Source organism: Monodelphis domestica, chromosome 1 (genome assembly GCF_027887165.1).
Source record: "Monodelphis domestica isolate mMonDom1 chromosome 1, mMonDom1.pri, whole genome shotgun sequence".
Classification (NCBI taxonomy): domain Eukaryota; kingdom Metazoa; phylum Chordata; class Mammalia; order Didelphimorphia; family Didelphidae; genus Monodelphis; species Monodelphis domestica.
In genome coordinates, this window is record NC_077227.1 from 205,680,999 (window position 1) to 205,706,585 (window position 25,587).

A 25,587-nucleotide genomic window follows, 5' to 3' on the forward strand; every position below is an offset into this window, starting at 1 on the left:
ATTAGCCAATCTGCTAGGTGTGAGGTGATACCTCAGAGTTGTTTTGATTTGCATCTCTCTGATTATAAGAGATTTAGAACACTTCTTCATGTGCTTGTTAATAGTTTTGATTTCTTTATCTGAAAACTGCCTATCCATTTCCCTTGCCCATTTATCAATTGGAGAATGGCTTGATTTTTTGTACAATTGATTTAGCTCATTATAAATATGAGTAATTAAACCTTTGTCAGAGGTTTCTATGAAGATTTTTTCCCAATTTGTTGTTTCCCTTCTGATTTTAGTTACATTGGTTTTGTTTGTACAAAAGCTTTTTAGTTTGATGTAGTCAAAATTATTTATTTTACATTTTGTGATTCTTTCTATATCTTGCTTGGTTTTAAAGCCTTTCCCCTCCCAAAGGTCTGACATGTATACTATTCTGTGTTTACCCAATATACTTATGGTTTCCTTCTTTATGTTTAAGTCACTCACCCATTTTGAATTTATCTTGGTGTAGGGTGTGAGGTGTTGATCTATTCCTAGTCTCTCCCACACTGTCTTCCAATTTTCCCAGCCATCCTCTTTTTTCAAAAGCGTTTTGTATCTGACCACAGCTTCCCCAATGGGTCTTCCTTTCTATCAGTACCTCATCCCCTTTTATCCCCTTCTATTTTCCTGTAAAGCAGTGATGGCAAACAGATGGCACACAGAGCCTTCTCTGTGGACACGTGGCTGCCCTCTCTCCCTACTCCTTAGGAGTTCATTACTAGAAAGGCAGAGGGACTGGGGCTGAGCTGTTCCCTTCCCCTTCTCCACCATACTTATTACATTGTTTCACAACTCCTGCCCATCCTACTAGCAGGCCAATGGGAGCACACAGGGGCTAAGGTTGGGAGAGGGCTCACAGGTGGCAGAGCTAGAGGGGAGCAGGATGCTCTGAGCCCCCCTTCACCTTTGCTGAGGACATTTCTCTCATCATTCTTCACTCTGACCAGCAGCCCAATGAGAGGGCTTCCTCCTTCCCCTGTCTAGAGTAAGTGTGGGGGTTGGGGAGAAGTTGGGGGGGCAGGCATGACACACAGTCTGGAGGGGTGGGTTGAGGGCAGGGCCCAGAACTCCATTTCTAAAAGGTTCACCATTGCTGCTGTAGAGTAAGATAGATTTTTACAGTCAACTGAGTGTGTGTGTTATTCCTCATAGTGAGGGTTTTTTGTTTGCTTGTTTTTTTAGGATGAAGTAGACATGGGCATGTTTATAGTCAGTAGGCAAAAAGCTAGTAGAGATTGAAAAGAAGTGAAGAGTGAGGATGACAGAAGGGGCAATCTATTGGAGGACAGAAGAGGAAATGGGATCATTTCAACAAGTAAAGGCTTTGGTAAGGTGTAAGGCCTGAGAAACTTGAGGCAGGGAGACCCACCAGAAGGCAATAGTCAAGTGTAAAATTTTGAGTCTACCAGGGTGGAATGGAACATTGTGGAAATTACTTTGTATGTTAAATTATATTAATGACATGATTTGTTATATATTATATTGTATCATACCACAACATGTTATTTAACATACTGTATAATACATTTTGCATTTATTTAAGATCATAGGAGCATTGGTTTATAGCTAGAAGGGTACTTGGACCTCATCTAGTTCAACCACATCTCATTTTGCAGTTCTGTGTACAAATTGCAAAGTAAGTTCCTTGAGGGTAGCGTCTGGGTTTTTTTGGTTCTGTTTTGCCTTATATTCCTATTCTTAGTATAGTGTATGACTCAATAAATAAATGCATGCTGACTTGTTACTAAATCTGGATTTTTGTGTTATTTTTAGAAAACACTGGGGGAAAAAAAAGAAACAGAACTACCGAAACAGTGAAAAAAGATCTTTATATATAGTTATCACAAACTATATGCAGCATCTCCAAAAACACCTATAACTGGTAATCCAGCTCTGAGACCAGTTGTTTTTTTTTCCTGGGTGGCAAGGTTTAAACCTCCCTCTCCTGTACGCTGATTGGCTGTAATTCCAGGGCTTGTTCTGGTCGGAGACACCGCCTATGGGGAAGTGCGCAGGCGCATGGTGGGGGCAATGTGAAGGGCTCTGAGTACTCATGCGTCAGAGAGACGTAGCCCTGGGTCTTATCTTTGGCAAAGACCGGCTTGAGGAGGATCGGAAGGGAAGGGAAGGGCGCTGAAGTCTACTGGTGAGTTGTTAGGTTCGAGCCACGGCCCAGGGGTTGGGGCGGGGGAACCGCCGGGGAAGGTTCTGGACTAGGAGAAACTGCGCGCGACGTGAAAAAAAAATGGTGGAGAGGCGGATAATGAGAATAAAAATGAAGTTGGAAAGAGGTGGCCGGCGCGGAGGGGGAGGGGGAGGAAGAAGTGTAGGGGACGGTAAAGGGGTGGCGGGGCGGATAGGGGGTCTGTCCAGCTTCGTCTCTCTCTGGCCTCGGAGGAGGGTGTGAGCGGTGCGATCCCCGCTGTAGAGGAAAGAAAGCAGTTTAACAATACTTATTCTTTCTCGGGTGTGTGTTGTGTGTGTATGGGTATGTGTGTACACACATAGTCCGTAGAGGATACACTCATGGGCAATACTGTACACCGATCTTGTGTGTGTGTGTGTGTGTGTGTGTGTGTGTGTGTATGTATGGGGTCTGTGTTCAGACAGTCATGAGGACACACTCTTGGGAAATATTATTTTACACCCATCTTAAACGCCCTGAGCTTGAACTACATTTGTTCCGACTGAGAGAGAATTGCTGAAACTCAATAAAGCTTCTTCATAGACTGACGACAGCTTTGATGCTGGCATATCGAGAGGGGGGATCGGCAGGTAGTTCCCCAGATTCCGGGATGAGGAGGTGGCGGCTCCCCTCCTTCCCACCCCCCAAACAGGATGAAGTTTTGCTGTGATGTTTAAAATTTCCCTTCCCTCTTCCCACTCCTCCCCTTCCCACATCGTCATTAGTTACTGTAATTTTAAGTAGGCAAGTTGGAAAAGGAAGAGTGGGAAAGTTTAAAGATAACCCTGATTGGTCCACAGAGTAGTCATTTTTTTTCTCTGCTTGTCATCTCATCAAGATGTAATAGCCTAGTTAAGGGAGGGGAAGTTGAATAAGAGAAGTTAGTTACTGAGTAGTGGCTCATCTCAACTCATGTGAATGTACTTTGAGCTTCTTGGAAACAAGGTTTTGTGAGTATTAACGGACACGCTTCTGTATAGTTGTAACCTTCCTGAAAGTTGGTTTTTCAGAGTCCTTTGTGAGGTCCATCCAGTAAAATGAAGATACTGGCATACTAGGATTAAAAATATGATATACCGTTCTTGTCCATACTAGAAAATACCTAATGAATTTTAAATCTGGGTATCATTTTTCCATAGTTTTCTGGGAACTCTCAATATTGCAAATGTTTTATGTTCCATATATTATTTTAAATATTCTCCATCCCTGCCACTACCTAAGCCAAATTTTTGCAGAGTACACAGTGCTTATGAACTATTTTCCTCATTACATACTTGTCAAAGCAAATGTGATTACCTATGTTTTATAATCAGCAAATATTAGAACAACTATCAATACCCTTTTTCTAACCAGGGGAACATAATTAAAGTGGTCGTATAAATTGCCAGCCTGCCTGTAGTCTATGTGTTTGTCAGCTCTGGTAGCTCTATATAAGGAGTTTGTGGCTTGTTCATGTGATTGTCATTCTTATTAGTGTACTTTTGGAATCAAAATGACTTTTGTTATTCTACTTCCCTGATAATATTGTACCATTTTTTCCTCTCTTACTCTGGTATGCAGCTTTACATAAACATTTGTGGGACTTGTGTCTTTGTAGATAAGTACTATTATTGCATATTAGGGTTTTTGTTCCTTTTTTATTCAGTTACTTTAAGAACAGTAAAAACTTTCTTATTTAGTGCATAGAAGAGAACCAGGAAGGAAAAAAAACCCTAAGCAAAATAATATGACAATCTATGCATGCCTGTTTACTCCCTTTACCAGTCATGTCATCTTTTAGATACCATTAACTATACTTTTTTTTCTTTTCTTTTTTTTTAAACCCTTACCTTCCATCTTGGAATCAATACTGGGTATTCACTCTAAGGCGAATACCAGTGGTAAGGACTAGGCAATGGGGGTCAAGTGACTTGCCCAGGGTCACACAGCTAGAAAGTATCTGAGGTCAGATTTGAACCTAGGACCTCCCATCTCTAGGGCTAGCTCTCAATCTACTGAGCTACCCAGCTGCCCCCCATTAACTATACTTTTAGGGACAGTTTTGATGTGTCATTATTTGGTTTCCCAGCTCATAGTAATGGGGTGGGAGGGGGAGGGGGAATTCTCTTCTCTCCTAGAAGCAGGAATCCAAAGGAAAACCATATAAGAGAGCATGCAAGATAAAGCAGTAATAGTATATGGAGTCATTTAGTGTGTAGGCTCAAATATCTCTACACACCTCAGTGGTACTGAGGGCTTCCCTTTTTGTTATTGCTGACTATAATAATTATTTATAATTATGATCTTGAGTCATCAAGTTAAAGATTAAATTATTTTGCATCTTTTAAGAAGATTATGACCTGTATAATATAATTTTTTAAAAATTCTCTCAGTTAATTTTTAAAAATATTGACACTTAAACAACATTTAGTAAACACTTTGTGCAAAATACAGAGATATAAAGATTAAAAAAAAACACTGTCCCTGACACTGCCACTACTTTCTGAAGGCAATGGATTAGAACCTGTATACAGTTAAATATATAGTTCATGATAGGGAATTATTGAGGGAAAAGAAAGATCCAAGTAAAGTACTTTAGCATTACTGGAAGAGGAAGAGATCAGAAGAACAAGAAAGGCTACATGGAATAGGTAGTACCTGAACTGAATAAAAAATTTTAGCTTTGAGAAAATTTTATTTAATTAGTTAATTTAGAATATTTTTCCATGGTTACAAGATTCATGTTCTTTCCCTCCCCTCTTCCCAACCCCCTCCCTTAGCTGACACACAATTTCACTGGGTTTTACAGGTGTCATTGATCGAAACCTATTTCCATATTATTGATATTTGCACTAGGGTGATTATTTAGAGTCTATATCACCACTCATATCCCCATCGACCCATGTGATCAAGCAGTTGTTTTTCTTCTGTGTTTCTACTCCCACAGTTCTTCCTCTGAATGTGGATAGTGTTCTTTCTCATAAGTCCCGCAGAATTGTCCTGGATCATTGCATTGCTGCTAGTAGAGAAGTCCATTACATTCAGTTGTACCACAGTGTATCAATATCTGTGTACAATGTTCTCCTGGTCCTGTTCCTTACGCTCTGCATCAATTCCTGGAGGTCTTTCCAGTTCACATGGAATTCCTCCAGTTCATTATTTCTTTGAGCACAATAGTATTCCATCATCAACATATACCACAATTTGTTCAGGCATTCCCCAAATGGCATCCCCTCATTTTCCAATTTTTTGCCACCACAAAGAGTGCAGCTATGAATATTCTTGTACAAGTCTTTCCTTATTATCTCTTTGGGGTACAAACCCAGCAGTGGTATGACTGAATCAAAGGGTAGGCAGTCTTTTAGTGCCCTTTGGGCATCCTGAACTGAACATTTAAGAAAGAAAATTCCGAAAAGTAGAGGTGAGGAGAGTTTGTATTCCAAGAATAGAAAAATTACCTAGGTAAATGCATGGAGGGAGGAGATGGCATGTTGAGAGATCTATGCTGTTAAGTCTAATTGATTTCCTTAAGTTTATTCTTTTTGATCTGTCTAACATTTGACAATTTTGATGACTTTCAAATTTTTATAATCTTTCTCTTGAACAGTATAGTCCCTCATCTAGCTAGACATCTCTATCTCAGTGACCCTACATTTCTCAAACTCAACATGCACAAGATGTTGGAGTTCATTATTTCCCTACTATCCCTAACCTCCTAACTTCTTTCTTTATTTTAAACTGAGCTTTGAAAGATGGAGAGGTTTTCAATTGGTGAAGTTAGAATGGGAGGAAATTCTAGAGGAGAATGATTTAAATATGTAAAGGTTTTAAGATGGAGAAAACATACTGCATATTGGGGAGGAATAGTAATTGGTCTAGTTTTCTGAGTGGTAGAATATTGTTGTTCAGTCATTCATTTGTGTCCCATACTTTGAGACCATACTGTCCATAGGGTTGCTGTTGTTGTTGTTGTTGTTTGGCAAAGATACTATAATAGTTTGCCATTTGGTTCTCCAGTGGATTAAGGAAAGCAGAGATTAAGTGATGCCCAGGGTCACATAGCTGGTAAATGTCTGAGGCTGGATTTGAAATAGAGTCTGACTCCAGGCCCATTGATTTATCCACTGGGCTATTAAGCTGTCTTCTAGGCAAATAGAGATTGAGTTGCCCAGGGTCACAAAGTTAGTAAGTATCTGAGCCTGTCACAACTTATTTCAGTTGAAAGCAACATTATCCTTCTGGCCATTCAGGGTTGCCAGCTAATTCTCTTTAGTTTTCCCATACTCTCATCCAGCCAGCTAATAAGTTGCCACAATTTGCCAGTTCAATGTCAGTTACATTCTCCAAAATATCCCTAGTAGTAGTCTCAAGTCATCATCCTAGTTCAGGCCCTCATCCCTGTTTTATACTTGTCTCCTAATTTGTCTTCATATAGCCAACTTTTTCCCTAACCAATTTATCTTGCCCACAGCTGCCAAATCTAAAGCCCATTTCTAATTTTGTTGTTGGTTCCCTATAAACTCCTCTGATACTTAAAGCCCTTTATGTTCTGTCTTCAACTTTTCTAGACCGATTTCATATTATTTCCCTGATGCTCACTACATTAAATCCAATGTAGCTTACTTGTTCCTCATCATGACATTCTCTCCTTAGCACAAGCTGTCCCCTATGCCTGGATTGCTGTCAATCTTTACCTCCATCTTTTGGAGTCCCTAGCTTTTTCCTTGGCTCAACTCAGGTGCCACATCCTGAATGGAGTTCTTCCTGGTCTCTACTTTCCAGCTTCCCCTCCCCCTCAAATAAAAATTTATTTTGTATTTACTTTGTATATAATTTCATATTTACTTAACTATGTACATGTTCTTTCTCTCCAGTAGATTGTTAGCTCCTTGACTGTAGGGACTATTACATTTTTGTCTTTATATCTTCAGTGTCTTCACAAATAGAAGGTACTGAATAAATACTTTTTTGGTTGATTGACACAAAGTACTTCCTCATAGTCTGGAGAAAGTTATATAATTCAGCAACTCCTCTGTTATAATTTAATTATTAACTTAGGATTTGGCTTCATTTTACTTTTTTTATTTGATGATTTAGCCAAGGATGCCCTCTTTCAAAGAGCTTAGTGAAGATAGTATTTTGTTAATGCATCAAAGATATAGTTTGGAGAACTATAACAGAACATAACATATATATATATATGTTATATATATATAAAAGAACATAACAGAAAGAGTTAGTAGAAGAAGAAGTAGAAGAGTGATCAGGGGAGGCAACTAGGTGGCTCAGTGGATTGAGAGCCAGGCCTAGAGATGGGAGGTCCTAGGTTCAAATCTGGCCTCAGATACTTTCTAGCTGTGTGACCCTGGGCAAGTCACTTGACCCCCATTGCCTAGCCCTTACCACTCTTCTGCCTTGGAACCAATACCCAGTATTGATTCCAAGATGGAAGGTACGGGTTTAAAAAAAAAAAAAGAGTAGGGCATTTGTGCAAATATAACAAACTTTTATAAAGAAAAAAAGGGAGTCCTTACTGCTTAAAAAACCTAGCTTTCTGTTTAGCAAAATTGTCCATTTTTGTTTTCTGTGTTTTGGGTAAATGAGCTATTTTCTTCAGAAATAAAGTTTAAAAAATTTTTTGTTTGTTGAACTTTTGAATCATTTTTTATAGTTGAAAATATTTTCCAATTATGTCACTTGTTCAAGTCTTTTTTGAACCTCAGTTTCCTTTTCTTCAGAATACTGCCAATAATATTTATTTCCTAGATTTATTATGAGAAAAATGCTTTGTAGAAAATAAAATGCTAGCTATAGGTGACCACATATATTTTCTGCTATTATTGAAAGTTGAAGGATATGCAGTCAGTTCCAGTTTTCTTTAGTAAAATGTAAGACTTATGTTCTGCTTTAGTTGTGAAGAAAGAATTAAGAAGAGGCTGGCCTCATCTGTTGATACTAGGATGTTTAAATCAGCTAATTTGTAAAACTGGAAGTAGATTCTTGAAAGAGAAAGCATAACTTTAGTGGTCACTAGCTACCATCTCTTATTTATTCTTTGTGCAGTGTTTTTTGGGGGGAGGGTGGCAGTTAAGGAAAATGTTTTATCGCCTTTCCATTCTTTTTCAGCCTTTTAATTTCTCATTTGATATAGATTCAATTTAAGTTATACTGTCTCTACTAAAAGATTAGGATAGCAATTCCTAGTCTTTTTTTAATTGAACTAGATGATTTTAATATGAATTGATTTTTAAAATATAATTTTATTCTCCTGAAAGTTCTAGGTTTTTACCTTTTTCCCTGTTTACTTTAAACACAATTTTTGGTGTTCCTTTTCTATCATTTTGAATTCCACATTTTCTTCCTACCTGAGATGGTAAGCATTTAGAGATTAGTTATACATATGCTGTCATAAAAAAAAAATTCTCCATGTTGTCGAGGAAGATACATTAAACAAAAATGAAGAAAATAAAATTCAGAATGGTCTGCTTCCATCTTCATTCAGGCTTAATCAGTTCTTTCTCCTCATGGCCCTTTGGAATTGCCTTGGATCATGGTATTGATGAGAATACCCAAGTCACTCCCAGCAGTTCATTATATTGTGTATAATGTTCTCCTGGTTCTGTTCACTTCACTCTGCATCAGTTCATTTATGCCTTCCAAGCTTTTTCTGAAATCCTTCTCACCATTTCTTACTAACTTTTGTTTTAAGAATTTTTTTATGTGTTTGTTTTTTATGGAGGAAAGTTTTTGCCCTCCAACAAAACCTTAAAATGAAATAAAAAATTCTATCCCAAATAGCACTTTCTAATTCAGGGCTGCTATACTTTTTTAGTGTTCTTCAAATAAATCTTATAGCACATTATTGAATATTGAAGTTGTGAGGTTATATCTTCCCACTGCTGTACTTCCTTTTCATCACATTAGAAAGGGTGAGAGTTTTTGTGTTTGAAATATTTGTTACACTGGGGACAATATGGCAGGGAGGGTTTTTAAGCTTAACCAAGCTGGTTTTTGGATGACATACAGTTTCTCATGAGACCCGTAATTGAAGCTTTCAAATTACCTCTGCTTTTTGTCCTTCTTAACCTTGCCTCCTTTATGGAACAGGTAGTTCTGATACAGTGGAAAATGGATATAGTGGATTTGGAGTCAGAGGACCAGGGTTTAAATTTTTGTACTTCTACCACCAGTATGACCACATGCACATTACTTCCTTTTTATGGCCTCAGTTTCCTCAACTTGGACTTGATGACTCTTCCAGTTCAAAATCTATGATCCTATGACTTGGTACCTCAATGGATATGAGAGATGGGAGAAAGAAGGGTCTAGATAATCCCAAATTCCTGAATATAGATGACTGAAGGGATTGTTGTTTAGCTGCTAGCTAGAAATAGAATGATTTTTGCAGGAAAGATAAACTCAGTTCTGAATATGTTCAGTTTAATATACTGGAAGGATATATAGGTAAAGATGTCTTTGGGCAGTTCTTTAGCTCTGCTGCTCAGGAAAGAGGTCAAGGCTAGAATTATAAACTTGGGAATCCTTCCTATGTGAGAGAATGAGATTGCTAAAGGGGGAGAGAGTTGGAAAGAAAAAACTTAAGGACAAAATATAGGATCTTGGGGCACACTTGATATTCTTTCTAACTTTCAGTGATCTTACTCTATTGTGGTTCTCCTGTTACCTGTTAGACTGTTTTCTTTCAATCTCCTTTGCTAGATTGTCATCAGGTCATGCTTGATTATCATGGATGCCACCCAAGGCATTGTTCTGGGCCCTCCTTTCTTTTACTTATGTATCTTGTGATCTTTATCAGCTTCCAGGGGTTAATTTATCATCACTATGCTGATGAGTCTCATATTCACTTCTCCTGCCCTAATCTTTTTCCTAACCTTCAGACTCAAATCTTCAGCTACCTCTTGAACATCTCAGAAGGGATATTTTTTGTTCATCTTAAATTCAACATGACTCAAACTGAATTTCTTATCCTGCCCTATCCCTCAACCTTAAGCTCTTTCATTTTCCTATCTTTCCTATTAATGTGAAGGGCATTAGCATCCTCCTAGTTACCCAGGCTTACAACCTAGGTATCTGCTTAGAGTCCTCATTGTTATTGCTCCCTCTAATATTATCAGTACTTACCCATTTCACTTTGGCAAACATCTTTAGAATATACTCCCTTCTCTTGACACTGTCTTAACCTTGCTAAAGATCCTTATCACTTCAGTGCCTGAATTATTCCAGTAACTGCTGGTTGGTCTCCCTGCCTTAAGACTCTCCTACTCAAGTTCATTCTCAATTCAGTTGTCAAAGTGATTTTTCTAAAGCACAGGTCTGATCTTGTCACCCTGCACTCACTAAACTCCAGTGGACACCTCTTATCAATTCCAGAATCAGATATAAAATTCCCTGTTTGGCTTTTAAAGCTCTTCACAACCTGATTCCTCCTACCTTTCTAGTCTTATACTTTACTTTTTCTTGTGTAATCTGTGATCATGACACTAGTCTTCTTGAACAAGAAACTATCTTATGAATCTGGGTATTTTCACAGGCATCCCTCTTATTCCTAGAATTCTCTCCCTCCTTGTTTCTGCCTCTTGGCTTCCTTCAGATCTCAGTTAATACCTCACCTTCAATACTTTTCCTTATCCCCCTTAACACTTGTACCTTCCCATTTGTTATTATCTCCAATATATCCTGTTTAGATCTTGTATATAGTTGTTTTCATGTTTCCTCCTCCATTAGGATATGAGCTCTTTGAGAGCAAGGATTATTGGAGGTGAGGAACCTGGGAGTTTTCCCAACACTTATTATCACAGTGCCTGTCACATATTAGGTGCTTAATATATGCTTGCTAGCTTATTGACTTGACACCTTAACATGTCAGAAAGAATAGCCAGTGAAGGATACATAGGAGATCATTACCTCACAATAAAATTTAAAATGAACTGATTTCTATTAAGCCTAGGAGCTATTGTCGACCCTCACTTTTTTCATCTGTAACACGAGAGTGTGGTCTAGATGACTTTAGGAGTTCTTTATCATTCTAAATTTATGATTCTTTGTTTTGATTTGCATTTTTCTTATTATTAGATATTTGGAGCACTTTCATATGGTTATCAGTAGTTGCTATTGAGGGCTATCTGTTGATAATTCATCCATTGGGCAGTCACAGAGTTAACAGAATTTTTGAGTCACAAGGGACCTTGCCAGCTATGTAACTGAAAGTCCAGCTTGTAACTGAAAGACAGGTATTCTTGATATTATTCTGCAAGTAATCATCCATCCTTGCTTGAAAACCCCCTCTGAGAAGGAATTAACAACATTCTTAACACAATGAGTTCTACTTCTAGACAACTCCGCTAGTTGGGAAGCTTTTCCTGACATCAAGCCTAAGGTTGCTTCTTTGCAACCTCTTTCCATTGTTTTGGGTTTTTTCTCTGAATTCCCCAAATTTCAACTTGAGTTCTTTGCGAATCTGACACAAATCTATCCTGAATTATTGAGGTTGTTGCTGTTCCTGTTCCTGTGAGGTAGTCTTGTAGGGTCTGTTTAAATTCCATTCTGCTCTCTCTTTTTTCCCTAATATCTTCCCAGGCACTAGGGTACGATAGTGTTTAAATCCTGTAACATCCATTTTTCTCAAATTGCTAAATTGGGAGTGATTTGATGTTTTTTTAAATCACTTTTCATATTTTAGCTATTTTTTTTGTGCCTTCCTTATCTTGCCTTTTTACAGTAGAAATCAGTGGACTTGATTAATCCTGCCATTTTCCCAGAAGTAATTTTCATTACCTTATAATCACACTGCTTATATTCAAATGCTTAATTAAATATTATCAAGTGCTAACACTAAAATCTATGGTATATATTAAGGGAAGAGATTAATAGTGATTTGGTGTATTAAGAGATAGAACTCTAAAATAAATAGAATTTGAGATAGAATATGAAGGATTTATTAGAACTTTATTTGGGACTGTAAGGATAATTTTAGCTTTGTGACCTAAATTATATTAATTATTGGTCACCATGGATATCCCAAATAATAAAATAAAAATACCCAAGTCAGTCTGAAATTTTATGGTGATTTAATTAATATAGTGGAAGGAAATTAAGAAGGGAGAAGGAAAGGGTGAAGGATTTCTCCCACCTGGCTTGTACCGGGCAGGTAGATTAGGGGATCTAGAAAGTAAGGGTTTGGAGTGTGAAGGAAGAAGGAATCAGCCTGAACTCCAAGAGGGCTCAACCAAGATGCCTGAACCTGAATTAGCTCAAGGGCAAACTCACCATCAAAACCCAGACAAATAAATAGCTGCCACCATGCCAAGATGTTGGAACACTTAGCATGCTGCCAGCCAGAGATGCCTCTCCGGGAAAAGAGGGAGAGAGAGAGAGAGAGGAAGTGACGTGCCTTATATAGACGGTTTTACGGCACTTTCTGCATCTCATCTGTACCAATGATAGCTTAGCTTGACTTAGGACAGCCCAGGGGTCTGTCCACTGTTTTTGTACATGTCTGTTGAAGGCCATTTCCTCAGATACTTAATCCTTGAGTATGATGCAGACATTCTTGACCTTGTAAAACTTAAGTAGGGTGGAGCAATGTAGAGTTCCCAAGACCTGATTCTGTTAAACCGAGTATCTCCATTGTTACTAATCAGGAAATAGCTAAATCATATTTTCTAAAGTACCGTCTGAGTAAGGTGGAATAGTTTTAAAATTCACAGGACCTTATAAGGAACTGAATGAAATAAGAAATCCTTTGTGTAAGATGATAGTGCTATTGATCTACTTGGAATGGACAGATGTTTTGATTTTTTTCAGTAGTACCCTTAAATCCAGCAATACATATACATATTATACACACATATATATTATTAAAACCCTCATTTCCATCTTAGAACCAATATTGTGGATTGTATCCAAGGCAGAAGAGTGATGAGGACTAGGCAATGGGGGTAAAATGACTCCAACAGTACATATTAAAAGATTACCTGACCATAGTTTAGTGTGCAATTTATAGCTGTGTATAGCAGTCCGTCCAGCGGTTGCTATATAATTTTTCTTTGTGGGATATAACTTGAGAAGGAGGAAGGAGCCTGAGGAAGATGGGTGATAAATAAAGACTCAAAGACAAGTTAATTGATATGGGGAATGGTGATGGCCCCTGATAATATTTTCCTTAGCAAATTAATTAAAGGAAAATATGAGAAATAAGAGAACACATGGAAGTAAGAATTCCAAGATAGAAAGCAGGTGACCAAGAGTGGCACTTAGAGAGATAGAAGTGCTCCAAGGTTGCAGGAATCAAGAGAGAGAGCAGCACCCCACACCCACATTTATTGAGGTGTAGATTGGGAGTTCTTCAATGAATAATACATAACAAAGCATGGTTGATTGACATTGGTTGAAATGGTAATTATGACAACCTAGAGGCCTGGGTAAATCTAACCGCTTTGCAAATGAGTTTGGCTCAAATGTTAATGACCTTTGCTCTGAACAAAGGCAGTGTGGCCAAGTCAAGAGCCTAGCTCAGGAATCATACACTGACTATCAAGAGGCCTGGTAATACAATATTATTACATCAATCATACTTTTATGCCTGGTATGTTACACTGTGTGGCTGAGTTTATTTGTTGTGGAAAGTTAATTGGATCATATGTAATTGCTATAGTATAATACTAATGAGTTAATGAAGACTGTGGAATATGTCAGTGCTTACTGACAGGGGTCTGACCCAAGACAAATGAGATGAGAGTGTGTCTGTGTGGGGTATAGCACAGGCTTTATTGAAAGAAAGAAAGAAAGGGCAAAGGGGGAAGGAAAGGGCAGTGAAGGTGAGAGTCCCCAAGCCAGAAGAGGTGGCTGAGGAGTCCCTGGGGGAGGGGAGGTTTGGCAGGAGGGAGTGAGGGGAAGATTAGTGCTAGCAAAGATGACTACTGAGTCTCCATCTGAGTGAAGAAGGGTGTAGCCTTTTATGGGGTTGTTGTCAGGGATGAGGTAATCTGCTATTGGTTCACTTGAGCTACTTGGGTCAAGTTTATTGGATGGCCTTGAGGGCCTGGGGACTCTCTATCCCTGGGGTTGGGGACTGTTGAAGAGAGAGAGATTGGAAAAGCTTGCAAAAAGACAGGAGCACCTAAGTAATGACCTGTCATTCAAATGAGAATATTTTGATTTGGAATGTTACCTGGAGAAGCAGTTGGAAGAAAGGAACAGACCAACAGAAGGGTTATGTCTTTAACCCTGAAGACAGAAAGGAACTGGTCTTTTGGCTTTGATGGCAGAAGAAAGAAGGACAAAGTCCAGCTCTCTCTCTCTCTGACTTGCTCTGTTGATGATAGTGACTGAACTTCAGACCTATCAGCTATTTCTCTCAATTGAACTATATTCTACCATCCTCCAATCTAAGACTCATCCTAGTGATAGGGAAACCCCCAAACTTCTTTCCTTCCATTTCCTTATCCTTCCCTGTCTTCCCCAATAAACCTTTTAATTTAAGATAGAGAAGAGAAAAAGTATTTGATTTGAAACATTATAAACTCACCCCTGAGTTGATTTAGAGAAGCCAGAAGGAGAATCACCAAAAGGGGAGAGGCAAGAGGGAGGGGAAAGGAGGAAGAGGGAGGAAGGGAGGAAGAAAGGGAGAAGGGAAAGAAGAAAAGAGATTTATAGCCTTATTTATTAGTTAGCAATTACCAATAATATAGTTCCTTATTACTACTTATTACAGGGCCCACTGGTCAGTCATCTAGGAGGTCATTAGTCTAGGCCTGACAGAAAAGCCCTGGTGTTCTGCCAGGTTTTACTGGGGCTTTATTACAGGTGTTGGGAGGGGGAGGCCTGTTAATTTTGGTAGGTATTGGGAGAAGGGGGGTTTGGGTCCCATATTCTATCAGAATAATTACAACAAGAGGCAACATAATATAGTAGAAAGAATACTAGTGGGAATCAACCTGGTTTGCCAGGATATGGTCTCTATTTGCTACAGCTTTCTTACAGCCACAAGTGAGAGTTGGGTGATAGGATGAGCAGCTCTGAAAGGGCTCAATAAGCCCTCAAACTGATGCTAGATTTTCCCAAACATTCCATACACCAGGTTTAAGGTAACCAATGGGCCTTAAACCCATCAGTGAGTTAGGGGGATGTCTACCCCAAGCATGTGAAGACTTCCTCTGGTGGAATGGGCAAATGAGAATAATTTATTCCCCAGTCATGAAGGCAGCTAGAGCAGGTGCTGAGGAGCATTTAGAACTTAGTTGGACTTTGAAGATGCCAGGCTCATCCACTGCATTCTGGGTCATCAACGGTCTTCTTGACTTTTGTCCTGCTGCTGGATTTTAGTGACTGGAAGAGAGAGTGAAGCTTACGACTTTGTGCAACTTTGCCTCACTTAAATCCAGTTCAAGTGCAAGACATCACCCATAAGCCACCATTTTGCCCCCACATTGTAATACTATTGGTCCTTTTTTAAAATGAAGGATGAATAACTGGGAATCTGCAGACGCACTTTGTGACCCTTAGTGCCTACTATATTCAAGGCTCTGAGATACAAATATTGACAATCCTTGCCTGCAAGGATTCAGCAACTTAGTTGGGAAAGTAAAACCTGTTAAACTGTTACATAACAGTTTAATATAATAATGCCTCTGTTAGTGAAAAGGAAGTTCTAGTGACATGTTTTGACTGACTTGGTTATTATATAGTAGCCTTAGAGTTGTTCAGGATGTGTATTACTCTGCTTTGCTCCTGTGTCTTCCTCTGGATGGGTGGCCTGCCAGATTATGAATCCTTTTAGTTAATATTGAAGAAGCTACTTCTTTTCCTGAGATAGTTGAGGCAACTTGGCATAATGGTTAAAGCATTTGACCTGGAGTCAGACTTGGGTTTGAATTCAACATCATATACTTTCTAGCTGGGTGGCCCTGGGAAAATTACTTAACCTTTTTTTGAGGCTCATTGTTAAAATGGGGATATAGATATAGTAATAGCATCTATGCTACTGGGTGTTTTCAGCCTTGGTACTATATAAATGTCAATGATAATCATCACTATTATTAGCCATGCCTAGGGCCTAATAATTATCCAGTGATGATAGAAACTATGCAATGGTGGCTGTAATGCAATTTCTAGACTTCCAGGTCATCAAATTGCGTGTTAGTAGAACAGTTTTATTATTATTTGACCCAGATTTGCTTTCAGTAAGCCTGTTTTGAGTTTTGTTTCATATATATCCTCCTTTTTGGATCCCTTTGATTATTATCTATTGTTCTCAACTAATTCATCCCCTTTTCCCATGGAATTCAGTGATTTAATGTTCTTTCTATCCCAGTGCCTAACTTCAGACTTTAGGATTTCAAATTTTACATGTTGATGTCCTTCAAATATCCTTGCTCTTCTGAGTTATCAATCTTGAGTTCATTAAAGCCAATAGCATAAACTACTTGGGGAATGATTCCCTCTTCCATAAGAACTGGTGGGAAAACTGGAAAGCAGCTTGGCAGAAAATAGACTGGTATCTTGTGCCCCATATATAATAGAGCTCTAAATGGCTACTCATAGCTAGAAAAGGTCATAGCATTAAAAAATTGGAGAATCAAAGGAAGTGCCTTTTGTAATGCTGGCTAGAGAATCTTGACCAATTAGGGAGTAGAGGAGATAAGAAAAAAGAAGATAGATTTTAACTATATTAAATGAAACTTAAAAATTTTATAGCTTTTGCAGAAAGTCAATTCACCCAGTAAAACTGGGGGAGGATCTTAAATATATGATAGTTATTCAAGATGTAGAGAATTAACATAAATATGTAAGACTTGGGACTATTACTCAATAGAAAAGTAGGGGAAAATAGATAAAAAATAATTTTAAAATATCAGCAACCATGTGAAAAATTGTAGCGAATCAAAGACAAGCTTAGTGATATACTGTTGGTGGAGTTCTGAATTTTGGTCCAGCCATTCTGGAACATAATTTAGAAACTATGGGAGAAAATCACTAAATTATTTATGTCTTTTGACCTGTTGATATTACTACTGAGCATATAAACCCTTACTTTCTCTTTTAGTTACAACTTTTAAGACAGAAGGGCAAAGGCTAGACTAATGAGGTTAAGTGACTTGCCCTGAATCATACAACGAGGTAGTGTCTGAGGGCCAGCTTTGAAACTGGGTCTTCCTGATTCCAGGAGTAACGCTCTATCCACTGTGCCACTTTGCTGCCCATACTGGGCATATACTTAAAGGAGAATATATTAAAAGTCCCCATTTACACCTAAATATTCATTGCAGCCCTTTTTGTGGTTAATAAAGAACTGGAAAACACAGTATGTGACTATTGATTGTGAAATGGCTGAATAAATTGAAGTGTGTGAATGTAATGTAATATCACTGTATTGTAAGAAGGTATGAATGAGAAATTCAGAGAAATATAGAAAGATGTATATGAACTGATGATAATAATGAAGATAATAATCGGAACCAGAAGAACAAAATTCACAATGACCTAAAAAATGTGAACATAAAAGAATACTTAAATCAAGGCAAATGCTGATTAATTGGCCATGGAGAAGAATTGAAGATGTAACAACAGCTTTACAATAGAGAGGTTCACAGACCTACATGTTTCATATATTGTAAGAGCAGGTACTTTTTTGTTTCCTCCTTTCATTATATCCCCAGCATTCATTCACACAGTGTCTGGCACAGAGTAGACACAATGTTTGCGGAAATGACTTGACTTGCTGATTCTCTTTGTTACATGGGAAGACTCATCTGCAATATATTGTTTTTGTGTATATGTGTGATTTCATGAAAGTATAGCAAGAAATGCCTTATGTTGTAAAGCCAGAAGGCATCAAAAAACCTTTTTTTTTCCTTTTTCTTTTTTTTTCTTAACAAGGTAGATTGAGACTAAAAGCCTTGAGTGTGAGGATCAGGAGTTTGGATTATATCTTGGAGACAATGGAGAGTTATTGAGGCATGTTGAGCAGAGAAATGGCATAATTAATGTGGTCAGTTAACCTCTCTAAGGAGTAACTGTTTTCATTTTTAAAATGAATGGCTTGACTGGATTAGCAGTTCTCAAAGTATAGTCTGGGAAAATCCTGGGGCTCCTCAGATCTTCTCAGGGTAAAAGCCATTTTCATAGAAATAACTTACTGATGTAGTATATGCCAATAGATAACACATAAACAAAAGCTTTTTAAATGTGTAAAGGGATCCTGATCCAAAAAAGTTTAAGAACTTCCAGACTAGCTAGAAAATATCTAAAGTCTCTTTAGATACTCTAAATACACTACATGGCCATTAGCGTATTGGCACCTGCTTTTAATATAAACTCAAGAGATTATGGACTTTGTACTGATAGTGAGGGAATGTAAAATAAGTACAATATAGACTGATGAAACTAATTTAAATAATTTTTGAAATAATTTAAAAATTGTATTGAAAATAAACTTAAAACAATCTTACCTTTCAGATTTTATTTAGTTTAAAAGTTTTCAAATTTTATTCTGTAATGGGAAAGGAAATGATTATGGATGTTCTACACATTGTTTACAACCCTTCTCCATGGCCAAGATTCATCATCATCATTATAAAATTAGGGGATATAATACATTTATTACTAGGAAATTAATAATATAAATTTTGAATATAATAACAATTCATACCTGTATGTAATGGTTCAGGGTTTTTAGACATGCTGTGAGCTTGTTTTTAAAATGAATGCTTTCATCGTGACCTAATTTAGCATCAGCTTTTCCTCTTCTACCCAGTTGTTAATAAACACTTTTTTTTTTAACTGGCATTTTCACAAATCGCTTCTTATGTACTCAAGATATTTCTTTGCCATTTCTATTGTTACACAATTCTAATTTCTTTGCCTACAGAGCAGTGATCTAGATTTGGCAAATAGCACCAAATAATGTTCATTTAGAAAGTACATTATTTAAGTAATAAATACCTGGTCCATTATTCCTTTTATTTCAAAACTCAAACTTCAGTTGTAATAGAAAGTACAGACTTTGCATTTTGAAATATTTGCAAAGGAAAAGCTAAAAAATTAATATTTTTTCTATTTTTATTCTCTAACGTACCTCATTCTTTCTGTGTTGTTCATGCCACATGTTTATTAGTTACTGTCCCTTCTCTAGTACCTCACTTTTAGTATTTAGAAATGTCATCACTTAGTACTTGTCTACATGTGAATAAATTATATTTTCTGAGTCAAGGGGGATGGGGAAAGGAACAGACATTATTAAGTACTTTTTTTTTTTTAACAGTTTAGGAGGTTGAGAGGCAGGCAGACTAAATAACTTTGTTAGGGGTCAAACAATTAGTAAGTATCTGAGGCCAGATTTGGGTTCAGGTAGTTCTTCCAGACTCCAAACCTAGCACTCTAGCCATAGTGTTAACCTAAGTGTGCCTTAACACATTTCATTGTTGAACTTAGATTTATTTTTTGTAGTTATTCCAGCTGACCCCTTTGGACAATTCTGGCATGTAATAATTTTTTTAAAAAAATATATTTTATTTGATCATTTCCAAGCATTATTCGTTAAAGACATAGATCATTTTCTTTTCCTCCCCCCCCACCCCCCATAGTCGACTCGTAAGTCCACTGGGCATTAGATGTTTTCTTGATTTGAACCCATTGCTATGTTGATAATATTTGCATTAGAGTGTTCATTTAGAGTCTCTCCTCTGTCATGTCCCCTCAACCGCTGTATTCAGGCAGTTGCTTTTCCTCAGTGTTTCCACTCCCATAGTTTGTCCTCTGCTTATGGATAGTGTTTTTTTCTCCTAGATCCCTGCAAATTGTTCAGGGACATTACACCACCACTAATGGAGAAGTCCATTACGTTCGATTATACCACAGTGTATTAGTCTCTGTGTACAATGTTCTCCTGGTTCTGCTCCTCTCGCTCTGCATCACTTCCTGGAGGTTGTTCCAGTCTCCATGGAATTCCTCCACTTTATTATTCCTTTTAGCACAATAGTATTCCATCACCAACATATACCACAATTTGCTCAGCCATTCCCCAATTGATGGGCATCCCCTCGTTTTCCAGTTTTGGGCCACCACAAAGAGCGCAGCTATGAATATTTTTGTACAAGTCTTTTTGTCTATTATCTCTTTGGGGTACAGACCCAGCAGTGCTATGGCTGGATCAAAGGGTAGATATTCTTTTGTCGCCCTTTGGGCATAGTTCCAAATTGCCCTCCAGAATGGTTGGATCAGTTCACAACTCCACCAGCAATGAATTAATGTCCCTACTTTGCCACATCCCCTCCAGCATTCATTACTTTCCTTTGCTGTTATGTTAGCCAATCTGCTAGGTGTGAGGTGATACCTCAGAGTTGTTTTGATTTGCATCTCTCTGATTATAAGAGATTTAGAACACTTCTTCATGTGCTTATTAATAGTTTTGATTTCTTTATCTGAGAACTGCCTATCCATGTCCCTTGGCATGTAATAATTTTTTAAAAATTATTTTAAAATTCTTAATTTTAAGTTTTGAATTCTCTTCCCCCTTTCCGCTCCCCCTTCCCCTAATTTGAAAAGGCAAGAAACTTGCTGATCATTTTTTAGTTACTAAGTTTAGTTCCTGATTTTCTAGGGCTGGAATTTTGAGGAAGAAATACTTGTATGAAATACAACTGCTGATCGTGCTTTTGTGTAATTTTGCCTTATGTTTTTTTAAAATGGGAAGTTATTCTAGAATTTAATTCTTGTTTTTTTTAGTTTTGCATTTAGATACAGTGACCATATTTCTGAACCAAAAAATCTGGAAACATGGTCTATGTATACCCCATTTGTTGCCAAACCTTTTTTGAATGAACATCCCATCAATAAAAAAAAAATTGAACACCTCTTCCAATATGTATATAGTTCTTTATCAATATATTATCTATACATATCAAAATATCAATGTAAGATTATGCATTACATTTACTCAAAAAAAGAAGTTAAACAAGAGTAAGATCAAATATTGTTAGATTTCTCAGTCATTTGAAAGCCACAGGAGTTTGTTGAATAAAGGAGAGACAAAGGCAAATCAGTGCTTTAGGAAAATCACTTTGGCTTCTTTATGGAAAATGTAAGAAGGAAGAGATTTGCAGTAATCTTGTGACGATTGATGAGAAGCTGGACTGTGGTGGCAGCTACTTGATTAGAGATGAGTGGAAGGATATGAGAAATAAGGGATTAGAATAGATTGTTTTGATTGATTGTACTTTTTCTTTAGGTCAGGCCACTATTCTCTTAGTTAACTTTTTCCCCTTTTCCCCACACAATTTGGAGACCATTAGTCTAAAATTTTGCAAAGCCTCGTGTTGAAGAAAAACTATTAATACCAATACTGTACTCTGCATTTAGGTGCCAGTCTGCCAGAAATTATTTTATTTTATTTTTCAAAGAGAGGTATCTGAACTGGTATCGTCTTCCATGCCCTACTCCAAGATTATTTGAAACCATTTGTAGGAATCTTGAACTAAGAAAAGAACACAAATATACAGTTTGAGTAAATATTCCAAAATTTGTTGAATAACCAGGTTACTAACTCATTCCCATATGGACCATTTCCCTTCCCAAGGGACTTCTCTTCTATCAATATCTTAAATCTTTTTGTAGTGGAAAATGATGGCTCCTAGCATGAGTGTCTTCTCTTGGCTGGGGAGGTAAAGATGGATAATACAAGAATTAACCTTGTTTCAAGGTACTATTAATACATTTCCCTAGGAAAAGCTGTTTTGTTATATACATTATCACCAGTCTTTACTACGTGCCTTTCCCAGGAATCTGGTATGAGCTTTAAAGGAAAATATTTTTAATATTTTCCAGTTTACTAAAAAGGAGGTGTTTGATATGCTTACATACTTGTTAGAAGTATAGTTTATCCCATTGAAATTAGGACTATCCAAAAAAAACCAGAATGTATAACTAAAAAGGAGGTGTTTGATATGCTTACATACTTGTTAGAAGTATAGTTTATCCCATTGAAATTAGGACTATCCAAAAAAAACCAGAATGTATAATGGGGACTAAAAAATTCACAGTAGTTAATAAATATTTGTTTAATTGAAAGTTTAAGTACCTACTTTATGTGGTAACATTACTTTAGAGATGGGTAGTTTTTGTATGAGTACTCTCTTCACAAAATATATATCCTCAACCTCTGCACAACTGGGTTGATAATCTTTAGAAGTTGATATGGCTGAAAAATGCATCACCTTGTAACCAATCTGATGATGATTCTTTCTTGCTAATTTAGCCAGACTGATTCTCAGATGACAGCTATGCAGTCCATCACTGGGTGAGGTTAGACTTTTTTTGCCTTAAGAAAATGTTTTATTACCTTAGCATTTCTTGAGTTAAATGCTCATTCACAAAATGCCTTGGCATATCTTTACCACTACTGTTTCTAATGTTTACCTCATTGTTCTTTGTGATGTGACCTCTAGAACTTTTAACTGACTGTAAAAACCCCACTGAAGTCATATGTGATGGAAAGTCCCAGGATGCAGGCATTAGCATCATACTGATCCTGACTCTCCCTATGCTAAACTTTCACTTTTCCAATACTGATATTTGTTCATTCTAAAACCAGTCAGTATTTGCCATGCCTCTGCTAAGGCAACGTGAACTCCCTTTTCTAACTTATATATGGACAATCATTTCCCCTAGTTCAGCCAAGAGATAATTTTTTTAGAGGCATTTTATTTGGAAATGAAGAAGGTAAAAAAAAGATAATACAAAAACAGTATCCATGAGTTCTAGAGTACATCTTTTTTATCCTATATATGGTAAGTAAAGGCTGGCCATTGATTGATTTGTTTATCTTAGTTTGTGAGTTATCTGATTTTGATTCTTTACTTCAACATTTTTTAGGGGAACCCTGGCAGACAAAGTTTCTTGCACCTAATGAAACTTCTTTGGTTTCAGGTTGTCTTGCAGTGAATGATTGCAGTCATTCAGGACCGTAGAAAAACTGCTTCCCACTGACCCCCTTTCTCTTTGCCCAGGTCTGTTTGCCTCGGCCTTATCCACTAGCCAGTTAAGGCTCCTTCTGGCATTCTGTAGGCTGTGAAAATTAGCTCTTTCAGCTGTATAGACCAGCATGTGTCTCCTCTTCTTGGTCATTTGGTCTTGATGGCTTCCATCAACATTCTTTTAGCTTGTCTTATCACATCAGCTCCTTCCAAAAGTCAGGAATACTGCCTTCTCTTCCTTTTCAAAGCAGGCTTCCTGTGTTGAATCTCTAACTAAATTCCTGCCTTGGGTCAGACTGTCATTTCCAATTCCTAGCTCTTTTGTAAAACTTCTGTAATTGATCCACCCTGAATTCAGGAGGGAATATAACCTCAGCTTTTTTTTTAGTCTTTTCTGCTAGATGAAGACACACAAAGTATGGATGCTCCTCAAAAGTTCTAAGCTGGGTTCCTTCCTTCCTTCCTTCCTTCCTTCCTTCCTTCCTTCCTTCCTTCCTTCCTTCCTTCCTTCCTTCCTTCCTTCCTTCCTTCCTTCCTTCCTTCCTTCCTTCCTTCCTTCCTTCCTTCCTTCCTCACTCCCTCCCTTTTTCCCTCTCTCTCCCTCCCTCCTTCTCTCTCTCTCTCTCTCTCTCTCTCTCTCTCTCTCTCTCTCTCTCTCTCTCTCTCTCTCTCTCTCTCTCTCTCTCTCTCTCTCTCATATCTCTCATATCTCTCATATCTTTTTCCCTCTTAGAACTAATACTTTATGATGATCTTGGCAGTATGGTTCACTTATCATAACTATCAAATATATGTCTCCTATTAGTCTCTCTCAACTTCAGTCCTGTATCACCATCTGCTTGCTGGGGTGCACCTCTGACATCTCTAATTCACCTTGTCTAAAACAGTCATCCAACTTCATATTTCTGCTGGGGGTACCATGCTCCATCCAGTTATTTAGATTTACAGCTATCCTTATCTCTTCCTTCACATGTATGTAGTTGTTTAGACATGTATTTTTTACTTCTTCAGAATTTCTCAAATTGATCTACTTCTTTGTACCTATATAATCAGTAATTTAGTTTAGACTCTTCTTACTACCATTGGAAAAGCTTCCTAATTGGTTTACCTGCTTCTGTTTTCTCAGTTTTGAGGTGAGAAATTTAAGGAGGTGCCCAGAGAATACACCATGTCATTTCTTACCCATATATTTTCCCAACCTTCATGATTTCCAGGAACTAATTCTGCAAAATGAAATCAGCTCAGAAACTATGTCTTCAGATCATTTCCCACCTTGGCTGCAGGACTTTTATCATTCCTCTGCTCTTCTCTGCTGTTTTTCTGTCTCTTTTTATGTGTCTTCCCTGGTTAGATTGTGAGCTGGTGAGGGGAAGGACTGGCTTATCCCTTTCTTTGTATCCTCTAATAGGCACTTAAACACATGTGTCCAATCATCCAGGCCATCCTTGTCACCATTGCCAAAATTATTTCCTTATGACCTACTCAACTCAGGTCATGTTGTTTCTTGTTACTATTGGGTAAAGTAAAAAATCCTCAGCTTATCACTTAAAGCTCCTGATAGTTTGAGTCTTTACAACTTTTCCATAATTCTTATACCTCCTTTTATGCAATATATATTCCATGTTTAATAACTGTTCCCTGAACTTGAAAATTAGTTTTCTGCCGCTGTTCCTTTGTCCAGACTATCCTCATACTTGGTATATCCTCTCTCATCACCATTGCCCTAAATATCTTTATTTTTCTTCAAGGTTCAGCCACAGTTTCTCTTCCTCTTGGAAGTATTTTCTGATTCTTCCTAACCTTTCTCCTATTGTTGATGTGCTTGCTTCTTATTATTTTAAAATATTTATTTATTTGTGTATATGTTTTTTTTTTCTCCCAGTAGATTCTAAGGTTCTTGACATTCCCAGGCCTTTTAAATTCTTGGATTGACTTCTATAAGATTGTTCTGTTATGAATTCTCTTTACATTTAAATCATTCAGGTAAAAAATAGTACTTTCTTGTTTCTTATATGCTCCTCTTTTCCTCTTACTTCTTGGTTATGTTGTCATAAAAGTTTGGAATCTATTAAAAAACCACATGAAAGAATACATGCTTTTCTACAGTTTCTACCTCTTTTTAGGACTAATGATAAGTTATTGAATAGATGCTAATAGAAGCAATTCTACTTTTTGCATAGTTCTATGAACTTTTGGATTCTTCATTTATACTTAAAATGATTTTTTTCTTAAATATATGCTAGTCTCTTTACTTTTCAATTTGATAAACATTTATTAAACTACCTACTATATCCAAGATACTTTGCTAGATACTGGAGATACAAAGATGAAACCATTTCTTCCCTTAGAGAGCTTTTATTTTCTGAAAGGATACAACCTGAATACAATTAAGTAAGTACCAAGTAG

The 25,587-nt window shown here is 37.4% G+C and overlaps 1 protein-coding gene across 4 annotated transcripts in view; it reads left to right on the top strand.

Moving 5' to 3' along the window:
* The first annotated feature begins 2,015 nt into the window (after window positions 1–2,015).
* SNAP23 (synaptosome associated protein 23) overlaps window positions 2,016–25,587 on the top strand; it is a 62,468-nt gene continuing 38,896 nt past the window's right edge. For 2 of the 4 annotated variants that reach the window (XM_007472422.3, XM_003339475.4), the window contains exon 1: window positions 2,016–2,173. The gene's annotated coding sequence lies outside the window, so the exon portion shown is untranslated. Of the gene's footprint in view, window positions 2,174–2,290; window positions 2,319–22,697; window positions 22,996–25,587 lie in introns of those variants that run through there. The other 2 variants (XM_056810335.1, XM_001362465.5) reach the window with 2 other exon arrangements.